Raw genomic sequence first — 20310 nt, 5'->3', positions numbered from 1 at the left:
CAACTTTCTATCCAAAGCTTCCAGTACATAAATTGGTTCAGTCTGTTTCAGATTAGGAGCCCTGGTGGCACAATGGTTAAGAGTTCAACTGCTAAATGAAAGGTTGATGGTTTGATTCCACCCAGCAACTATAAGGGAAAACGACCTGGTGATCTTCTTCCATAACGATTACAGCTTAGAAAACCCTCTGAGGCAGTCCTACTTTGTCACATGGAGTCTGAGTCAGAACCACCAGTATCCAACAACAGCCTTTAGTTATGGAGTAGTTATTTTGTAGGCATCACCTGAGAGAGAGAGAAAAATACCTAAACATTTTGCTTATAGTATTTTAGACTCTATATCCCTCATTGTCAACTATTGAATCTTAAAAAAGATAAAAATATATTTCAATGTCACTGGTTATCATCTCTGACAATTTGTCTACAGCTGTGGCTATAAAGCAGGTTCCATGGAGCCCAAGGGTTGTGTTAATGGGGAGGGAGAGGAGCATTCTACAAAAGTTTGATTGAAATTATTGTTTACTAAATATTGACTATACCATGAACTGCCAGGAGCCCTGGTGGCACAGTGGTTAAGAGATCGTCCACCAAACAAAGTTTGGCAGCTGGAACCCATCAGTCACTACTTGAAAACCCTAAGAGGAAGTTAGTTCTACTCTGCCCTATAGTGTAACTATGAGTTGGAATTTACTCTACAATAATGGTTATGGGATATAGGTGTGTACTGCCAGAAGAATGAATAAATGTCTCTTGGAAGAAGTATGGCCAGAATGCTCCTTAGAAAGGAGGATGGGGAGACTTCATCTTACATACTTTAGACTTGTTATTAGGAGGGAGCAGTCCCAGGAGAAGAACATGCTTGCTAAAGTAAAGGGTCAGCAGAAAAACAGGAAGACTCTCAACGAGATGGATTGACTTAGTCGCTGCAAAAATGGGTTCAATCATACCAACCACTGTGAGGATGGAGCAGGATGGGGCAGTGTTTTGTTCTGTTGTACATAAGGTCACTATGAATTGGAACGACTCAATGGCACCTAACAGCTACAACAAAAATCTTTATACTGTCATTATCATGTAACAAAAACATATAAATTCAATGTTCAAAGTTTAAATTTTTACCTATGACTGACAAATCTCTTCCTATTAAGATTAAATCATTTTTGTGCAGGTCTCAGATACTCCTGCCATCTCACCTACTTTAAAATAACCCTCATATATAGACTGTCTCGGTCATCCATATAACAGAAATACCACAAATGGATGGCTTTAACAAAGAGAAGTTTATTTTCTCTCAGTCTAGTGGGCTACAAGTCCAAATTCAGGGTGCTGGCTCCAGGGCAATGCTTTCTCTCTCTGTTGGCTCTGGAAGAAGTTCTTTGTCATCAGTCTTCTATTGGTCTGGGAGCATCTCAGGCACAGGGATCTCAGGTCCAAAGGACACGCTTTGCTCTCGGTGCTGTTTTCTTGGTGCTATGATGTCCCCAACTCTCTCCTTATTTCCCTTTCATTTTATCTCTTGAGAAATAAAAAGTGGCACAGGCCACGCCCTAGGAAAATCCTTTTACATTGGATCAGGGATGTGGCCTGAGTAAGGGTGTTGCATCCCTCCCTAATCCTCTTGAACCACAGGCAGAGGTTATGATTTATAATGCATAGGAAAATCACAAAATCAAGATCAACCACACGTGGCCTAACCAAGTTGACACATGTTTTGGGGGAACACAATTCAATCCATTACATATACCAAATGACTTCACTAAAATATATTTCTATTGGAGCTATTATATGCATGAATCAAGGTTTTCTGGAGTTAATGTTATCAAAATCAAGCGTAGTAATAAGTTGGATAATAAGAATAATATGACTATAATGTTAAAAAGTCAACCCTGATATCAATCCATCCACATATGAGCAGCTGATATTTGACAAAGGCCCAGTGTCAGTTAATTGGGGAAAAGATAGTCTTTTTAACAAATGGTGCTGGCATAACTGGATATCCATCTGCAAAAAAATGAAACAGGACCCATACCTCACACCATGCACAAAAACTAACTCCAAGTGGATCAAAGACCTAAACCTAAAGACTAAAACGATAAAGATCATGGAAGAAAAAATAGGGATAACATTAGGAGCCCTAATACAAGGCATAAACTGAATACAAAACATTACTAAAAATATCGAAGAGAAACCAGATAACTGGGAGCTCCTAAAAATCAAACACCTATGCTCATCTGAAGGCTTCACCAGAAGAGTAAAAAGACCACCTACAGATTGGGAAAAAATTTTCAGCTATGACATCTCTGACCAGCGCCTGATCTCTAAAATGTACATGATTCTCTTAAAACTCAACCACAAAAAGACAAACAACCCAATCAAAAATTGGGCAAAGCATATGAACACGCACTTCACTCAAGAAGATATTCAGGCAGCTAACAGATACAAGAGAAAATGCTCTCGATCAGTAGCCATTAGAGAAATGCAAATTAAAACTCCGATGAGATTCCATCTCACTCCAACAAGGCTGGCATTAATCCAAAAAACACAAAATAATAAATGTTGGGTGGGCTGCAGAGAGATTGGAACTCTTATATACTGCTGGTGGGAATGTAAAATGGTAGAACCACTTTGGAAATCTATCTGGTGTTTTCTTAAAAAGTTAGAAGTAGAACTACCATACAACCCAGAAATCCCACTCCTCAGAATATACCTTAGAGAAATAAGAGCCTTTACATGAACAGATATACGCACACCCATGTTTATTGCAGCAGTGTTTACAATAGCAAAAGGTGGAAGCAACCAAGGTGTCCATCAACGGATGAATGGTTAAATAAATCGTGGTATCTTCACACAATGGAATACTACGCATCGATAAAGAACAGTGACAAATCTGTGAAACATTTCATAACATGGAGGAACCTGGAAGGCATTATGCTGAGTGAAATGAGTCAGAAGCAAAAGGACAAATATTGTATAAGACCACTATTATAAGATCTTGAGAAATACTACAAACTGAGAAGAACACATTCTTTTGTGGTTAAGAGAGGAGGGAGGGAGGGTGGGAGAGGGTTATTTACTGATTAGATAGTAGATAAGAACTACTTTAGGTGAAGGGAAGGACAATACTCAACACAGGGAAGGTCAGCTCAACTGGGCTGGACCAAAAGCAAAGAAGTTTCTGGGATAAACTGAATGATTCGAAGGTCAGTGGAGCGAGGGCAGGGGTTTGGGGACTATGGCTTAAGGGGACTTCTAAGACAATTGGCAAAATAAATTCTATTAAGAAAACACTCTGCATCCCACTTTGAAGTGTGGCGACTGGGGTCTTAAATGCTAACAAGCATCCATCTAAGATGCATTAATTGGTCTCAACCCACCTGGACCAAAGGAGAATGAAGAGCTCCAAGGTCACACAATAACTATGAGCCCAAGAAACAGAAAGGGCCACATGAACTAGAGACATCATCCTGAGACCAGAAGAACTAGATGGTGCCCAGCCACAACTGATGACTGCCCTGACAGGGAGCACAACAGAGAACCCCTGAGGGAGCAGGAGAACGGTAGGATACGGACCCCAAATTCTCATAAAAAGACCAGACTTAATGGACTGACTGAGACTAGAAGAATCCCGGTGGTCATGGTCCCCAAACCTTCTGTTGGCCCAGGACAGGAACCATTCCCAAAGACAACTCATCAGACATGGAAGGAACTGGACAATGGGTTGGAGAGAGATGCTGATGAAGAGTGAGCTACTTGTATCAGGTGGACACTTGAGACCGTGTTGGCATCTCCTGTCTGGAGGGGAGATGGGAGGGTAGAGAGGGTTAGAAACTGGCAAAATGGTCATGAAAGGAGAGACTGGAAGGAGGGAGCAGGCTAACTCACTAGGGGGAGAGTAAGTGGGAGTATGTAGTAAGGTATACATAAGTTTATATGTGACAGGCTGACTTGATTTGTAAGCTTTCACTTAAAGCACAATAAAAATCATTTTAAAATAAATAAATAAATTTAAATAGTAAGCACTTCTGCCAAAAAAAAATCTTGACAAAACATTAGTATATCAAATCCTGAAATAAAGAGGAAAAAAAAGAACACATTTCAACCAAGTGGGTTTACTTCAACTATTTAAAGTAGATTAACATTTGAAAATCAATTGCCACCTTATCCCATTACTGAAATCCATGACATTGACAGCGAAAAAGTGAAAAATAATACTTAGAAACAAACTTCCTTAACCTGATGATGACTAAATTTATAAAGCATAAACAAAGTGATCAACTGAGCAGAATATATTCTAGAAACAGACCTAAAACTTATGTAGTCAGCCAGTGTACAAAAAAAGTGACACTGCATTGCTGTAGGGAAAGGATGGTCTTTTCAAAACATGGTTCCATATCAAATGGATATTCACAGAGGGGAAAAATATATAGATTTCATATACAAAAATCAATTTCAAATGGATCACAGATACAAATGTGAAAGGTAAAGCAATATGGCTTTTAATGGTGTTTGTGAATTTTTAATGGGAAGAGATTTATTAAACAGGACACAAATATTAACTATATTAGAAAATAATTAAATCAGACTATAACAATTGAGGGAAAGGAAAATCTCTTTAAGAAACGCTGCAATGCAGCAAAATATTATTCAAGAGCCTTCCGTTCAGCCTTCTCTGGAGGGACATTGTTGCCATTTAACAAGCTGACCATACACTGGAGATAGGGCTTATTAGATAGTGGCGCTGAATGATTGCAAGTCTCTTATGATCTTGTTATTTCCTAATGCTGGTTTGATGACTACCTGGCATGTGAAAAGGAAAGAAGACATGAGAATGAGTTTTAATTAATTCACTTTCATTATGAATAATAATCAGTTCTATATGGTCTTTCTCTAAGAGAGAACACACCAGGGGTAATTTTGCTATGTGAACTATTATGAAACTCATTCAAAATGTTTAATAGTTTCAAACTGCATTGGGAGAAGTTAAAAACAAGTGACACAATTCTTTGGGATGTGGAGAAAGTGCTATCATGAATACTGGTAATTCCGTTCAACTTTATAATGAGATCCTTCGGGTTGTACTCCTCTTTTGTAAATAATTGCTGGAGTGAAAATCTCCCTTGCTCTTCCCTGGATTTTAAACAACAAATAGTAGTCTCTTTATTCAGAATCCTTTAGTGCCCCCCCCATGGTACCCCCACCCCTAGTTGTCGAGAGGGACAGCATGGTCAAACAAATTTTTCAATTTCTCAGGGAGTAGGGATGAACTACCGAAAAGGTGAATAGCAATGGATAGAAGCATAATCTGGTACTTCAATATTCCCAAGTGTGCTTCTGTTTTTCCTTTCTCACGCCTTTACAATATAAAATCCATAAGAGTAAATAAGCCAAACACTCAAAAAAGGAAAGTCAAATTTTATCTTACTTTCACGTAGAAATCATGGGGAAATGTGCGCAAATACAGGAAATCAAAGCCCTTGAGTGCTTTTCTTAGTAGTTTACCTTCATTATACCTATGATCTTATGAAGAATTATCAAAGATTCTTAAAAAAAAAAAAAAACCTAGTCTTTTTCTCTTAGAAGACAAAATAAACTTAATTTATGAGCAAGCCATTGGTGTGAAAGTGGCTTAAGTAGTATACATGCAACAAACTGAAACTTAAATTCAAAAAAATATGAAATAATCTAGGAGAGATGATGCCTTGTTTTTTCAACTAAAATGAGGTTCTAAAACTATAAAGAGTATAATTCAAAGTCACTTTAATTCCTTAATCTGTTGTTTTTTTAATTGCATTTATTTTTAACCTACTAAATTGTTTCTGGTGGTGCAGTGGTTAAGAGCTCAGCTGCTAATCACAGTTCAAATTCACCAGCTGCTTCTTGAAAACCGTATGGGGCAGCTCTACAGTGTCCTTTAGGGTCGCTATGAGTCAAAATCTACTCGATGGCAACAGGTTGCATTTGATTTTAAATTCCCTGGGGATTGCAAAGAACTAATAAAGTAATAATTTTCATTTTTTTAATTTTATGATATCAGAAATCTGGGGAGCTGGGTAGTTTTGAAGTTGTGGAACGTAACATACTTTAGTCAAAGGTAGAATCTAGGCATCATAAACAATGCATCAAATTTGTTATACAATTAATGATTTGCAAATAATATAAAAGTACACTTTCCTTTCTTTCATGGTCAAACCTAAGTAGGAAAGTCAAAATAAATTGTTTTATTATTTTCAATTTTTACATTTATTTTGAGTAATGCAGGTTCAAGGATAAGTTATTAAAACATGAAGTGAAAGTTAACTATGTACCCCACCTAACCCAAGGCATATTCCCCCAAAAGAAATTAATGTTGTTTCTATAAGTACATGGAAAATATGCCGTTACAGCATACAAATGAAATACGTTGTGTACAATGCTCTGCCACACAATCTATCATTTTAATTAGCAATGTATCTTGATCATGCTTCCATATGAGTACATGTTTATTTGTGTAGGTCTGTTAAATGTATAAAATATTTGGTTAAGAAGTTTCTTCATGATGATTATTAATGTTGTTTTTGAATTTTGTGTATGAAAATAGTGTTGTACATATATTTTTAGAAAGTCACGTAAGTATGCATGCAGGATAAACTCCAAGAAATGAAATTAGTGAAAGTTGGTTCAAAAGGTTTATACATTTTTAATTGTGAAAGTTAATAGCAAATTGCCTTCCAGAAAAAAAATTTACCTGCCTCTACACAGATTATTCAACTGGGTTACACAGATTATGACATTGGCCATTTTCTCACATATGCACCAATATCGTTTTATAACAATCACTTAAATATATGCCAACATGTTAGGAGAAAAAAACAAAAAACTCAACTTTTCAACTTCCATTTCTTAATTAGAATAGGATTGAAATTATTTTCATCTGTGTTCGTTGTTGTTTTTGGTGCCCTCGAGTTGATTTCGACTCACAGCGACCCTATGTACCACAGATGAAACACTGCCTGGTCCTGCGCCATCCTCACAATTGTTGTTATGCTTGAGCTCATTGTTGCAGCCACTGAGTCATATGTGTTTATGTATTTATTTTTCCTCAGAATGCCTTTTCATGATATTATCTCATGTTTTCTTTGTTCAAACATCCCTTATTTTCTTGGAGGAAAATGCTAAAAATTATTTTACATTAAGAGACGGAGTCTTTTTCTATGTGCATTAATTAATGGTTTGATTTGGATCCTGTTGTAGTATGAGTTTATCCATGACTGAATTTTATACTGAAATTCACGACAAGTTCTTTTTCTCAAATCTTTTTTTCAGAATTTTTTGAAATTAACACCTGTGTTCATATTCTGAATTATAAAGTTTTAAAACTCAATTGTGACTTTGAAAGACACTTGTACAAATTATAATAGCACTTCTACAATGGCACTGTGAGGAGATGCACAGACCCATAATCCAATGAAACAACTACGTTGTTGCTGTTAGGTGTTCTGGCGTCAGTTCTGACTCATAGTGACCCAGTGTACAACAGAGCAAACACTGCCTGCTCCTGCACCATCCTCACAATCATTGGTATGTTTGAGCCCGTTGTTGCAGCCAGTGTTAATATATCTCACTGGGGATTCTTCCTCTTTTTCTTGACCCTCTACTTTACCAAGTATGATGTCCCTCCTGATAACATGTCCAAAGTACTGAGACAAAGTCTCACCATCCTTGCTTCCAAGAAGCATTCTGGCTGTACTTCTTACAAGACAGATTTCTTTGTTCTTCCGGCAGTCCATGCTATATTCGATACTCTTTGTCAACACCATAATTCAAAGGCATCAATTATTCTTCGTTCTTCCTTATGCATTGTCCAACTTTTGCATGCATATAAGGTAATTAAAAATACAATGACTTGAGTTGGGGCATGTTAATCCTCAAAGTGACTTCTTTTCAACAACTTAAAGAGTTCTTTTGCAGCAGATTCACTCGGTACAATATGTTGTTAGATTTCTTAAATGCTGCTTTCATAGGCATTCATTGAGGATTCAAGTAAAATGAAATCCTTGACAACTTCAATCTTTCTTTGTGATATGTTGATTAGTGGTCCAGCTGTGAGGATTTTTGTTTTATGATGAGGCGTAATCCATAGTGAAGGCTGTAGTCTTTGTTCTTCATCATTAAGTGCTTCAAGTCCTCTTCACTTTCAGCGAGCAAGGCTGTGTCATCTGCATACTGCAGGTGGGTAATGAGTCTTCCTTCAATCTTGATGCACCATTCTTCTTCATATAGGCCAGCTTCTCAGATTATTTCCTCAGCATACAGATTGAATAGGTATGGTGAAAGGATACAACTGTGATACAAACCTTTCCTGATTTTAAAGCGTGCAGTATCCCTTTGTTCTGTTTAAACAACTACTTCTTGATCTATGTACAGGTTCTTCATGAGCACAGTAAAGTGTTCCAGAATTCCCATTCTTCACAATGTTACCCATGATTTGTTATTATCTACACAGTCAAATGCTTTTGCACGGTCAATAAAACACAACTAAATATCTTTCTAGTATTCTCTGCTTTCAGCCAAGATCCATCTGATACCAGCAATGATATACCTCATTCCACATCCTCTTCTGAATCCAGCTGGAATTTCTGGCAGTTCCTTATCGATGTACTGCTGCAGTCACTTTTTTAATTATCCTCAGTAAAATTTTATTTGTGTATGATATTAATTACATTGTTCGATAATTTCTGCATTCTGTTGGATCACCTTTCTTCCTTTTCTTCTTTCTTTTTTCTAGGAAGAAACAACTATAATTTCTGAAAATTTGAACAAAAACATTTAAAAATCTTTTAAAATTGACTTAATGGCATACGACAAATAAATATTTCCTCAAGAAAATCAACTAAATCTTGTTAAGAAGAGTGAGAATCAGCAGCACTGGTGTGATGACTCAATTCCTACCACCTTCCATCTCAGCATGATAAAACCTCCACTTCAGGCACAGATTCCTCTCCCTTCAGTTCCCAGTCGAGGGATATGGTAACTCACCAGGAGGGGCAGGTTGTCAGTATTTGTTATTACCTCCAGCTCTGAGTAAATCCCTGATGAGTGTGGCCCTGAGGTCAAGGGCTCCTCTCCTCCACCCAGGCCTCAGGTATAGAGTGGAAGAGGTACTACAGGTATTTCAGGCCAAGAATACTGGGATCTCAATAACGCTCCCCCAAATTCACTTGTAAGGCAGAGGCCCAAAGTTGAGAAAGGCAAGCAGAAAAGATGAGAGGCTACCACTCCAGGCCAGCACTCTACTACAAAGAAGTGATACCATTCACACTCACCATCTTTGCAGCAATAGCCCAAAGCTTTTGCAGGGGCAGAGAAAATCCATAACATCAGAGACCTCAGAATCTCTGCCCAAAGGAACTGACTTTATCTGAAACAGAGTGTGGTAAAGTTAAAACCTAAGGGAGATTTTTCATCATAAGCAATTAAAATGAAGCTGGAAGTTCTATGAGAGCAACATACTAAACTGTAGGCCAGTTAGTTTATCAGAGAGAGCAAAGGAAAAGAGCTAAGAAAAGGCCTTCTGGGGCCATGTCACTGATAGGTGTCATAGATTTGATTCTGACTTATAGCAACCCTATGTACAAGAGAATAGAACACCACCCAATCCCATACCATAACAAGCCTCAGAGAGTAGCCTCAAAAACTATCCCTTCAGAACTGGATTAGACTGTAGAGCAATTTATACCCCATGGCTTTGTGAAAAACAATAAATCAAATCAGCCAGCAATTGGGGTCGCTATGAGTCGGAATCGATTCGACTCGATGGCAATGGCTTTTTTCGGTGGGTTTATTTGTCTAACAGCTGTGTGGAAACCCTGGTGGTGTAGTGGTTAAGTGCTATGGCTGCTAACCAAAGGTTGGCAGTTCGAATCCACAAGGCGCTCCTTGGAAACTCTATGGGGCAGTTCTACTCTGTCCTATAGGGTCGCTATGAGTCGGAATCAACTCAACGGCACTGGGTTTGGTTTTGGGTTTAACAGCTGTGTATGATACCAAATGAGGTAGACAGATTAACAGAGGAATCAGGAAAAGATAATCAAAGAGGGCCCTGCTAAAACCACTATCATCCCACGGTGCCTTTGAACGTTCCCAAGGCCTCCAAGGACTGACATCAGAGGCTTCATACTATAGGGGAAATTGTTGTTCTTAGTTGCCATCAAGCTGGTTCCAACTCAGAGTTGGTTCCAACATACACACACACGCACACACACACATGTATATATATAAGTTAAAAAAAAAAATACCTATTACTGTTGAGTCGATTCTGACTTAGAGCAATCCTGTTGGACCGAGTAGAACTGCTCCATAAAGTTTCCAAGGAGTGCCTGGTGTATTCAAACTGCTGAACTTTTGGTTAGCAGCCATAGCACTTAACTACTACACTACCAGGGTTTCCGTATATGTGTATATAAATATGACACGTAAAGAACAGGAAATTGTGACCCATATACAGCAAGAAAAGTGGGCAACAGAAGCTACCAGATGTTAAATGCAGCAGACAATGACTTCAAAACAGCCATTATAAATATGTTCAAAGAAAATCATGCTTAAAGAGGTAAAGGAAGGTATAATAATGGCTCACCAAATACAGAATGTCCTTAAGGAGATGTTGTTGTTGATATTAGGTGCCACTGAGTCGGTTCTGACTCATAGCTAACCTATGTACAACAGAACAAACGCTGCCCAGTCCTATGCCACCCTCATGATCATTATTATGCTTGAGCCCACTCTTGCAGTCACTGTGTCAAACCATCTTATGGATGGTCTTCCTTTTTTTTAGCGACATCTACTTTACTAATCATGATGTCTTTCTCTACGGACTGCTCCCTCCTGATAACATGTCCAAAGTATGTGAGACTAAGTCTCACCATCCTTGCTTCTAAGGAGCATTCTGGCTGTACTTCTTCTGTCTTTAAAGATATAGAAGTCATAAGAAAAAGAACCAAATATATATTCTGAAGTTGTAAAGTATAATATATGAAATAACAATTTCAATAGCAATGCTCAATAGTAGATTTGAACTAGCAGAAAAAAAATCAATGAACTTGAAGATAGATCAATACAGATTATGCAATCCAAAGAACAGAGAGAAAAAACAAAATGGAGAAAAATAAACAGTCTCAGGCAAAAGCAAGCCATCAGTAAGTGAACAATACACATTAACAGGAGTTCTAGAAGGAGAGGAGAAGGAAAGAAAGCAAAAAAAAAAAAAAATTCAAAGATGTAACTGCTGAAAACTTACCACATTTGATGGAAAACATTAGTCTACATATCCAAGAAGCACTTTTCACTGACTAGGATAAATGCAGAGATCCATAGCCAGATATATCATAGTAAAAATGCTGAAAGTCAAAGGCAAAGAGAAAATTTTGACAGCAACAAAGAAAAATGGCTTGTCACATGCAAAAGATCACCAGTAAGATTGATCTGACTCCTCATCAGAAACAATGGAGGCCAGAAGGCAGTGGAATGGCATTTTGCAATTGCTGAAAGGAAATAAAATTGTCAACCAGAGATCTTATATCCAGAAAAACTATCTTTGCAAAATCAAATAAAAGGCCCTCCTAGATAAATAAGAAACCTTTTCCATTCAGCTGATTCCAACTCATAGCAACCCTGTACCAGGGCTCATTATAGTTGGTTCTGACTCATAGCAACGCTATAGTGGTAGACCTTTATAGCATAAGAGTCTGGTTCCTTTTTCATTATTCATTGTTAATACATTCTGTTTTTTTGTTTTTTGTTTTCTAGATCAACTAGAGAATTTTTTGTTTTTTGTTTTCTAGATCAAGGAGAATTTTTTGATTTGCTTTGCTTGTTTCTGTATTTCTGGGTAATCATCAAGATACATTAACTGCTTTTGAGATACTCAAAGTCCCCAAGTGTTTTATCATTGCTCAAAAATTTCGTCATTTCTCTCAAGAGAAAAATAGTTATGATTCACATCACAATGTGTCTCCTTGAATTCTTCAAGGAGGGAGACAAGAGCATTATTATTTGGGCCTCTGAACTGGGAGAGGTGAGAGGCAGAAGAGCCTCTTTGGACAGACAAAAAGTTTCACTGTGACAAGTGGGCAGATGTGGGAGTAGTCTAGGGATATTGCTGCTTGGTTAAGACTTAATGAAGAATAACCATCTCTTATTCTACAAAATAAATATCCTTTCACCTTCAGGATTGTTCTTGGCTGAATCATCCGCACTGAAAAGTTTACTCAGCTGAATTAGGGTAAGTGGGGAGAAATTAAGTTGTCTTTGATAATATTATTAGAGGTTTGTTTATGCAGTGATTTGCATACAACTTTCTGGCTTTCATACCGATTTTTCTTGCTACAGTGGTATATAGGGCATCGGTTAATCAGTATGTTAACATCTTTTGCATTAAAGATGCTAAAAATTCAAATGGCCATTCCTCTTTACTCACGTGTTCATGATTACTTCTTTACCCCCATGATCTATTTTAAGAAATGTTTAGTAAGAGCCTACTAGGTACTTGAGAAGGTCCCTGGGGCAATTCAAATGGATTGTCCTTGATGGCTAACCTAAAGGTGGGCAATTCGAACTCACTCAGTAGTACTGGGGAAGAAAAGACCTGGAGATCTACTTCTGTTATGATTACAACCAAGAAAAGTCTATGAAGCAGTTCTACTCTGTAACACATTGAGTGAAAGAAGCAGTACATTTCCTGGAGAAGTAAAACTCATGGATTCAGTGTTGAACTATAATGTGTGAAATGACTTTAAAACCTATGTGCTTATGTGAAATTAGGGCTTAAACCTATGTGTTGATGTTGAGTATGCTGGTAAAATTATGCATCTGGTAATAGAGTTTTTTTTTTTTTAATAGAGTAGGAATGTGAAATTAATAAAAATAGATGGCAGCTATCCAAAGCTAGTAACTGAGGCCACAAAATGAAGGCAATTAATGAAACAAAGACTAAAGCAGATATCTGATTAGAGAAATTTGGAGATCGATAGAGGGAAGGCAATGAAATGAATGTTAGAGAAATAAGTGGTAGAGTAAAGGAAAGTGAAAAAGAAAAGTGAACTCAAAACAAGTTCTAATGGAGGTTCATGATACTGCTTTGAAAGAGAAGAAAATTATTTCAAAAATAAGATATTGGTCAGCGTTGCTCTATGGCACATATAAGCTTAAGCAGTTAAGATAACTGAAAAAAGATTATTGGTTTAAGAAGTTAGTGCCACCTTTGTCTTTGAGGTAATATTTTTTAAATAATGTATGTGACAGAAGCCATATGGTATTTTTGAAGATATGATTTGAGTTGTGTTTTAGGGAGAAACTTCTCTTTCAGAGTTTAAAGAATGGGGACAGGTGAGGATCACAGATTCACTTTGAAAACGGCAAATATTTACTGGCAACCTTATCTATGCCTACATCTGGGATTAGTCACTAGGGGTACAAGCAGGGCAATAACATTTCTTGAAGAGGCTTAACATTTTGACTGCAATGTTATTAGAATTGAGTAGTTTTATAGAACGAGGGGAAGCTGAAAATGAGTGGTAGAAACTCAGTATAAAATTAAAAAAGGGATGAATTTATGGAGAACAGGCACCTAAACTATGTTGGACTCATAAAATCAGTAAAATTCCCTCTTTTCTCAGAATCTAATAGAATTAACCACACTCTGGTGGCATAGGTTTTATGTGCTATGGCTGCTAACCAAAAGGTCAGCAGTTTGAATCCACCAGGCACTTCTTGGAAGCTCTATGGGGCAGTTCTACTCTGTCCTATAGGGTCACTATGAGTTGGAATCGACTTGAGGGCAATGGGTACATACATAATCTAAAAGAATTTCACCACATTTAATCAATCTTTATGCTGAGCAAATAATCCAAGAAGCTAGACTACATGAAAAAGAACACAGCATCAGGATTGGAGAAAGTCTCATTAACAACCTGCAATATGATAATTACTTGCTGAAAGTAAAGAGGACTTGAAGCACTTACTGATGAAGATCAAAGACTACAGCCTTCAGTATGGATTACATCTCAACATAAAGAAAACAAAAATCCTTACAACTAGACCAATAAGCAACATCACGATAAACAGATAAAATGTCGAAGTTGTCAAGGACTTCATTTTACGTGGATTCACGATCAACTCCCATGGAAGCAGTAGTCAAGAAATAAAATGATGTGTTGCACTTGGACAAAACTGCTTCAAAAGACCCCTTTAAAGTGTTCAAAACCAAAGACGTCACTTTGAGGAATAAGGTGTGCCTGACCCAAGCCATGGTATTTTCAATCACCTTACATGCATGTGAAAGCTGGACAATGAACAAGGGAGACCAAAGAAAAAATGATGCCTTTGAATTATGATGTTGGGGAAGAATATTGAATACACCATGGACTGCCAGAAGAACAAACAAATCTGCCTTGGAAGAAGTACAGCCAGAATGTTCCTTAGAAGCGAGGGTGTTTAAACTTAGTCTCAGTACTTCAGATACGTTGTCAGGAGGGACCAGTCCCTGTCATGCTTGGGAAAATAGAGAGTCCGGAAAAAAGAGAAAGACCCTCGATGAGATGAATTGACTCAGTGGCTGCAACATGGGGTCAAACATAGCAATGATTGTGAAGGTGGTTCAGGACCGGGCAGTATTTTGTTCTGTTGTACATAGTGTTGCTATGAGTCAGAACCTACTCAATGGCACCTAACAACAATGACAACAATATACGTATTCTATCATGTCATCTCATCGGAATCAACTCGACGGCATTGGGTTTGGTTTGGTTTTTATCATGTCATCTGCATGTAATGACAATTTATTTTTTCCTTTCTAATGATTTTCTTTTTAGGTTTATTTATTTATTTCATTGCATTAACCAATAAGTAAATAGATGCAATAGAAAAAATAAAACTTGGAATCATTACATGTGCACCTACTACGGGATGCACCTACTGCTAAAGGTGCCTTCTTTGCAGAAACCAAGAATTTCATTGTTATGAAAATGTATTTGAAAGCTTAGATTATAAATAAGTACATGCAGTAGAAAAAATAAAACTTGGAATCATTATTATATGTAGGTTTGCATGCCTCACCTGTACAGTCCATTACCTGCATGATGTTGTGATAATCTATAGCTTCTAGACATACAGTGCTCTTCCATAGGAAAGAGAATAAAGATACCTGCCTCATAAAAGTATTTTATTGATGAAAGAAAATATAAAAATGTATTGTGACTTGTAAAACACTATTGTAATTGTTTTACTCATATTAACATAATTTATAATAAAAATCAGAGTTTCTAGGTGGTACAAACACTGAACCCACTTGGCTGCTGATTTCAGGTTGGCTGCCACAATCATGTAGGGTCCCAATAATGACAAGTGGGACACTTCAGAAGAAAGGCCTGGTGATCTCCTTCCAGAAAATCAGCCTTTGAAAACCCTATGAAGTAGTTCTATTCTGGCACACATGGGGCTGCCATGAGTCACAATTGACTCAATGGCAACTGTGTGTGTTCATGGTATATAATAACAATCATGATTATTTTAATTTTCACACAAATTGAGAAGTCAATTAACAATGGCTATTCATAACATTTCTTCTGGGAGATTTTTAGAGACTTTTTTCTACTCTGGGTAATTTTGCAGACTCAACATATTTCATCATTGTTGTTTAAGGAATATTACCTGCTAATCTTTCACATTGAAGATGTTTCCCTACAAAATCATATAAATAGTAGAATTCTTTTTAGATGGACCCATTACTGGGTCAGTTGAGAGGCAAGGACTGCCTCCAGCCAAAATCATGTAGGATCCCAATGACAAGTGAGAGAAATGGCATAAGTAATGAAGAACTGCATTTTTGATCTTGGTTAGGTACAAAGAGGAGAAAACATTTCCTATTTTATAAAAGTTAGAATTGTTTTGTTTTGTTTTTCTCCAGAGTAATCCTTGATTAAGTCATCAGAATGGAAGAGTCCACTAAGCTTAATAGGGTAAGTGGGGAAAGAAATTATGTTGTCTTGAAAATATTTTATAGGGTTCTTAAATTCAAACAAAAAATTGTATAAAATTAGGGACCATCTAGGTCAATTGTCATGACATAGTTCATAAAGAAAATGTCCTACATCCTACCTTAATGAGTAGCATCTCTGGTCTTAAAAGCTGGTGAGCAGCCATCTAAGATATATTTATTGGTCCCATCCTGTCCTGAGTAAAGGAGAATGAAGAAAACCAAAGATGTAAGGAAAATATTAGTCTAAGAGACTAATATAGTAGATGAATCACAGTCTCCACCAGTCCGAGCCCAGAAGAACTAAATAGTGCCTGTCTACCACCACCCACTTCTCTGACAGGGATCATAGTAGAGGGTTCCTGACAGAGCAGGAGAAAAATGCAGAACAAAATTCAAATTCACAAAAAAAGACCAGATTTATTGGTCTGAGGGACTGGAGGAACCCCTGAGACTATGTCCCCCAGAAACACCCTTCTAATTCAGAACTGAAGCCACTCCCGAAATTCATCTTTCAACCAAAGTTTAGACAGGCCCATAAAACAAATAATAACACAGATAAAGAACGTACTTCTTAGATCAATCAAGTCTACATGACCAGATGGGCAACAACCGGCCCAAAAGCAAAGATGAGAAGGCAGGAAGGAACAGGAAAACTGAGCAAATGAATTTAGAGACCCCCAAGGAAAGAGAAAGAGAAGAGTGCTGGTATATTGCAAGGATTGCAACCAATGTCACAAAACAATTTGCATATAAATTTTTTAATGAGAAACAAATTTGCCCTGTAAACTTTCACCTAAAAATTTCCCTTTTTTTTTGTCTGTACATAAAACCTTTTGGATTTTATACCAATTTTCCTTCTTTCAAAGTCTGGGAAAATAAAAATCAACCCAACTTGATTTCTAACGAAACGTAGATCTAAAATGAAAATGAGTATTTGTTTTCAATTTATACCAAACAAATTTGTAAATTCATTTTAACAAACATTTATTATGAGCCTAGTAGTTGTTTTATAAGGCATCTATATGAATAAAAAGTTTATAAGTGTGTGAAAGAGTTATGAAAGATTTGTTTTAAGACATAAAATATAATTAATTCAATTTTGTGTATATGTGATATGGGAGACAACAGTTGGAAACTCTAGTAGAAATGCCCAGCAATTAGCTAAGACTGTAAATCTATAGATACAAAAGAAGAGTGGGTCAGAAGAAATACTATGGTTAGTTACGAGTAAAATTAGTAACTGAAGCCATAGTAGTAGAGGAAATGAGTAAGGAAGAAGGAGATTATAGAACTTTGGAGATGGACACAGGTGAAAGAAGGAAAGGAATGGAAAATGCAGTGGAAAAAATGCTAGTGATACACTAACTAAAAAGAAGTATGTATGAAGGCAGAGGGCAGCTCCAATACAGGAGGTATTGGCCTGCAGCCGAGAAGTCAAGAAGAAAAGAAATTTAGAAGATACACTGGTTTAGAAACTAGGAACACACTTATGTGCTTGACAGACCATTTTTAGTTAAGAATTTGGAATTGAGTTTTAAAGAGATACTACTTATTTTTTAAATATAAAGGGAAAGAGATGCTGTTATCAAAATTTCTTTTAACAAATATTGGCTCATTTAATGTTTTCTCTGCACTAATCCTGAGGAGAATCATTAGGGATATAAACACAAAAATAATATACTTCCTTTCTGAAAAAGTTTAACCTTCTAAAAGCAAGTTTTCTAGAACCAGTTTCTCTCTCTCTGTGTGTGTGTGTGTGTGTGTGTGTGTGTAGACTGAGGGAAAGGGAAAAAATGATTAGATTATTAGAGATTGACCATAAGAAATGGATACACTGTAAAAAAAGAACTACTCCGTAGGAGATGGGGGAAAAAAAACAGTTGCCATCAACTTGATTTCAACTAATGTCAATCCCATGTGTGTTAGACTAGAACTGTACTCCATAGAATTTTCAGTCAAATGATTTCTCAGAAGTAGATTGCCAGGCTTTTCTTCCCAGGCATCTTTGAATGGGTTCAAACCCCCAACTTTTGCTTCACAGCTGAGCCTGTTAACCTTTTGTACCATTCAGGGACCCCCCACAGGAGATGTACAAGATGAAGTCAAACATGCAGATGGAAAGATAGCATTTACAATGAAAGAGTTACGTTGCTGATTCTGCGGGTGGGGAATGCAGATAATATCTAGAAATACAAGTTTTGAGATGAAAGCAAAGAGTTTGAATGTGAAAAAATAAGGAAGAATATTCAGATAACAGAGTGAATGTGGGTAGCAGGATTGAACTTATCCAGCTTAAGAATTAGAAAAAGGGCATAACAAGAGTCATAGAGTCTGTACTTTCTATGAACTGTTTGATAAGATGCAATAATTTGTTATAAATTCCCAGCCCCTACTCCTGGAATCCTTACCATTAAAAGAGAAGTCCATCCAGTTTCACCCAGACATTTTGCTCAAGATTTTCTTATGAGAATTTTGCAGATTTTTTCCTTGCCATGGAAGTAGACGAAAGTGTATTTCTAAACCTGAAAGTGATTAAGAGTATGGACCTTATAGTAAAATGCCCTGGGAATAAATCTTAGACCTAGTTGAATAAATGGACAGAAAATGGAATGATGATATTTTGAGTTTTTTTCCCTAACTATAAAAAAAAAAAATTTTTTTTTTTAGTATATATACAAGTATACTATAGTTTATAAATATATTCACTGTATCTTCCAATATGCTGATATTTTCACAGCTGATATTAAGAAATAGGAAAAAATGATCAATGAAAGTTACTTTGGTGGATTTATACCCCTTGGATTCTCTGGACAGCCTCAGCTGGAGACGATCATCTCCGGGGTTGTCTTCTTCTTCTACACCATTGCCTTGATGGGAAATACAGCCATCATCCTGCTGCCATTATTGGATGAACGTCTCCAAACCCCCATGTAGTTTTTCCTTAGAAATCTGGCTATCTTAGATCTCTGTTATACCACAAATATAGTCCCACAGATGTTGGTCAATGTCTGGGGTAAAGACAAGAAAATAACCTTTGGTGGCTGTGCCTTTCAACTTTCCACTGATGTGGCACTATGCACAGTTGAATGTATACTTCTAGCTGTGATGTCTTATGACTGGTTCAATGCTGTCTACAAACCTCTACACTATATGACCATAATGAACCCCCAGCTCTGTCAAGGCCTGGTGGCCATAACTTGGGGAATTGGGATCACTAATTGCATGATCCTTTCCCCTTATGCCATGAGCCTCCCTCGATGTGGAAACCACCATCTGGATCACTATTTTTGTGAAATCTCTGTGATGGTCAAGATTGCATGTGTAGACACCACAGCCATGGAGGAAACTTTATTTGCATTGTGTTTTTTTATTTTCCTTGCACCACTTCTCCTTATCCTAGTTTCGTATGGCTTCATTGTTATAGCTGTACTCAAAATTAAATCTGTAACAGGAAGACAAAAAGCTTTTGGAACCTGTTCTTCCCATCTCATTGTGGTATCCATCTTCTATGGAACTGTTATCTATATGTACATACAACCAGGAAACAGTCCATCTCAGTATGAGGGTAAACTTCTCAGTATCTTTTATTCTGTTGTAACTCCCAGCTTAAACCCACTGATCTATACACTAAGGAATAAGGAGATCAAGGAAGCAATAAAGAGGCTAACTGGAAAAGAAAAAGTTTCTGTAGAAACAACAGGACATTAACATCTTTCTACCACAAATTTCCAGTACATAAATTGGTTCTATCTAACTTTTAGATTAGGAGCCTTGGTGGCACAATGGTTAAGAGTTCAACTGCTAACCAAAAGGTTGGTGGCTTGAACCCATCCAGCGTCTCTAAGGGAGGAAGACCTGGTGATCTGTTTCCATAAAGATTACAGCTTAGAAAACCCTTTGAGGCAATTCTTTTTTGTCACACGGGGCCTATGAGTCAGAATCTCCCGTACATAACAACAACCTTTAGTTATAGACAACTTATTTTGTAGTTATTTCGTAGTCATCACCTGAGAGAGAAAAAAAAATACCTAAACATTTTGCTTATAATATTTTAGCCTCTATATCTCTCTTTGTCAACTGTCGATCCTTTAAAAAAAATAATAAATAAAAATGTATTTCAATGTCACTAGTTATCATCTCTGACAGTTTTTCTACAGCTGTGGCTATAAAGCAGTTTCCGTGGAGCCCAAGGGTTGTGTTAATGCATAGGGGGAGGAGCATTCTACAAAAGTTTGATTCAAACTACTGTTTACTAAATATTGAGTATTCCATGAATTGCCAGGAGCCCTGGTGGCATAGTGG

At 37.1% G+C, this 20310-nt stretch overlaps 1 pseudogene; it reads left to right on the top strand.

Moving 5' to 3' along the window:
- The first annotated feature begins 18768 nt into the window (after window positions 1–18768).
- On the top strand, window positions 18769–19716 carry LOC135232778 (olfactory receptor 2W1-like; annotated as a pseudogene).
- The last annotated feature ends 594 nt before the right edge of the window (window positions 19717–20310 follow it).

Source organism: Loxodonta africana, chromosome 1 (assembly GCF_030014295.1).
Source record: "Loxodonta africana isolate mLoxAfr1 chromosome 1, mLoxAfr1.hap2, whole genome shotgun sequence".
Classification (NCBI taxonomy): domain Eukaryota; kingdom Metazoa; phylum Chordata; class Mammalia; order Proboscidea; family Elephantidae; genus Loxodonta; species Loxodonta africana.
The sequence above is the reverse complement of the archived record's forward strand: the minus strand, read 5'-3'. Positions and strand labels throughout refer to the sequence as shown.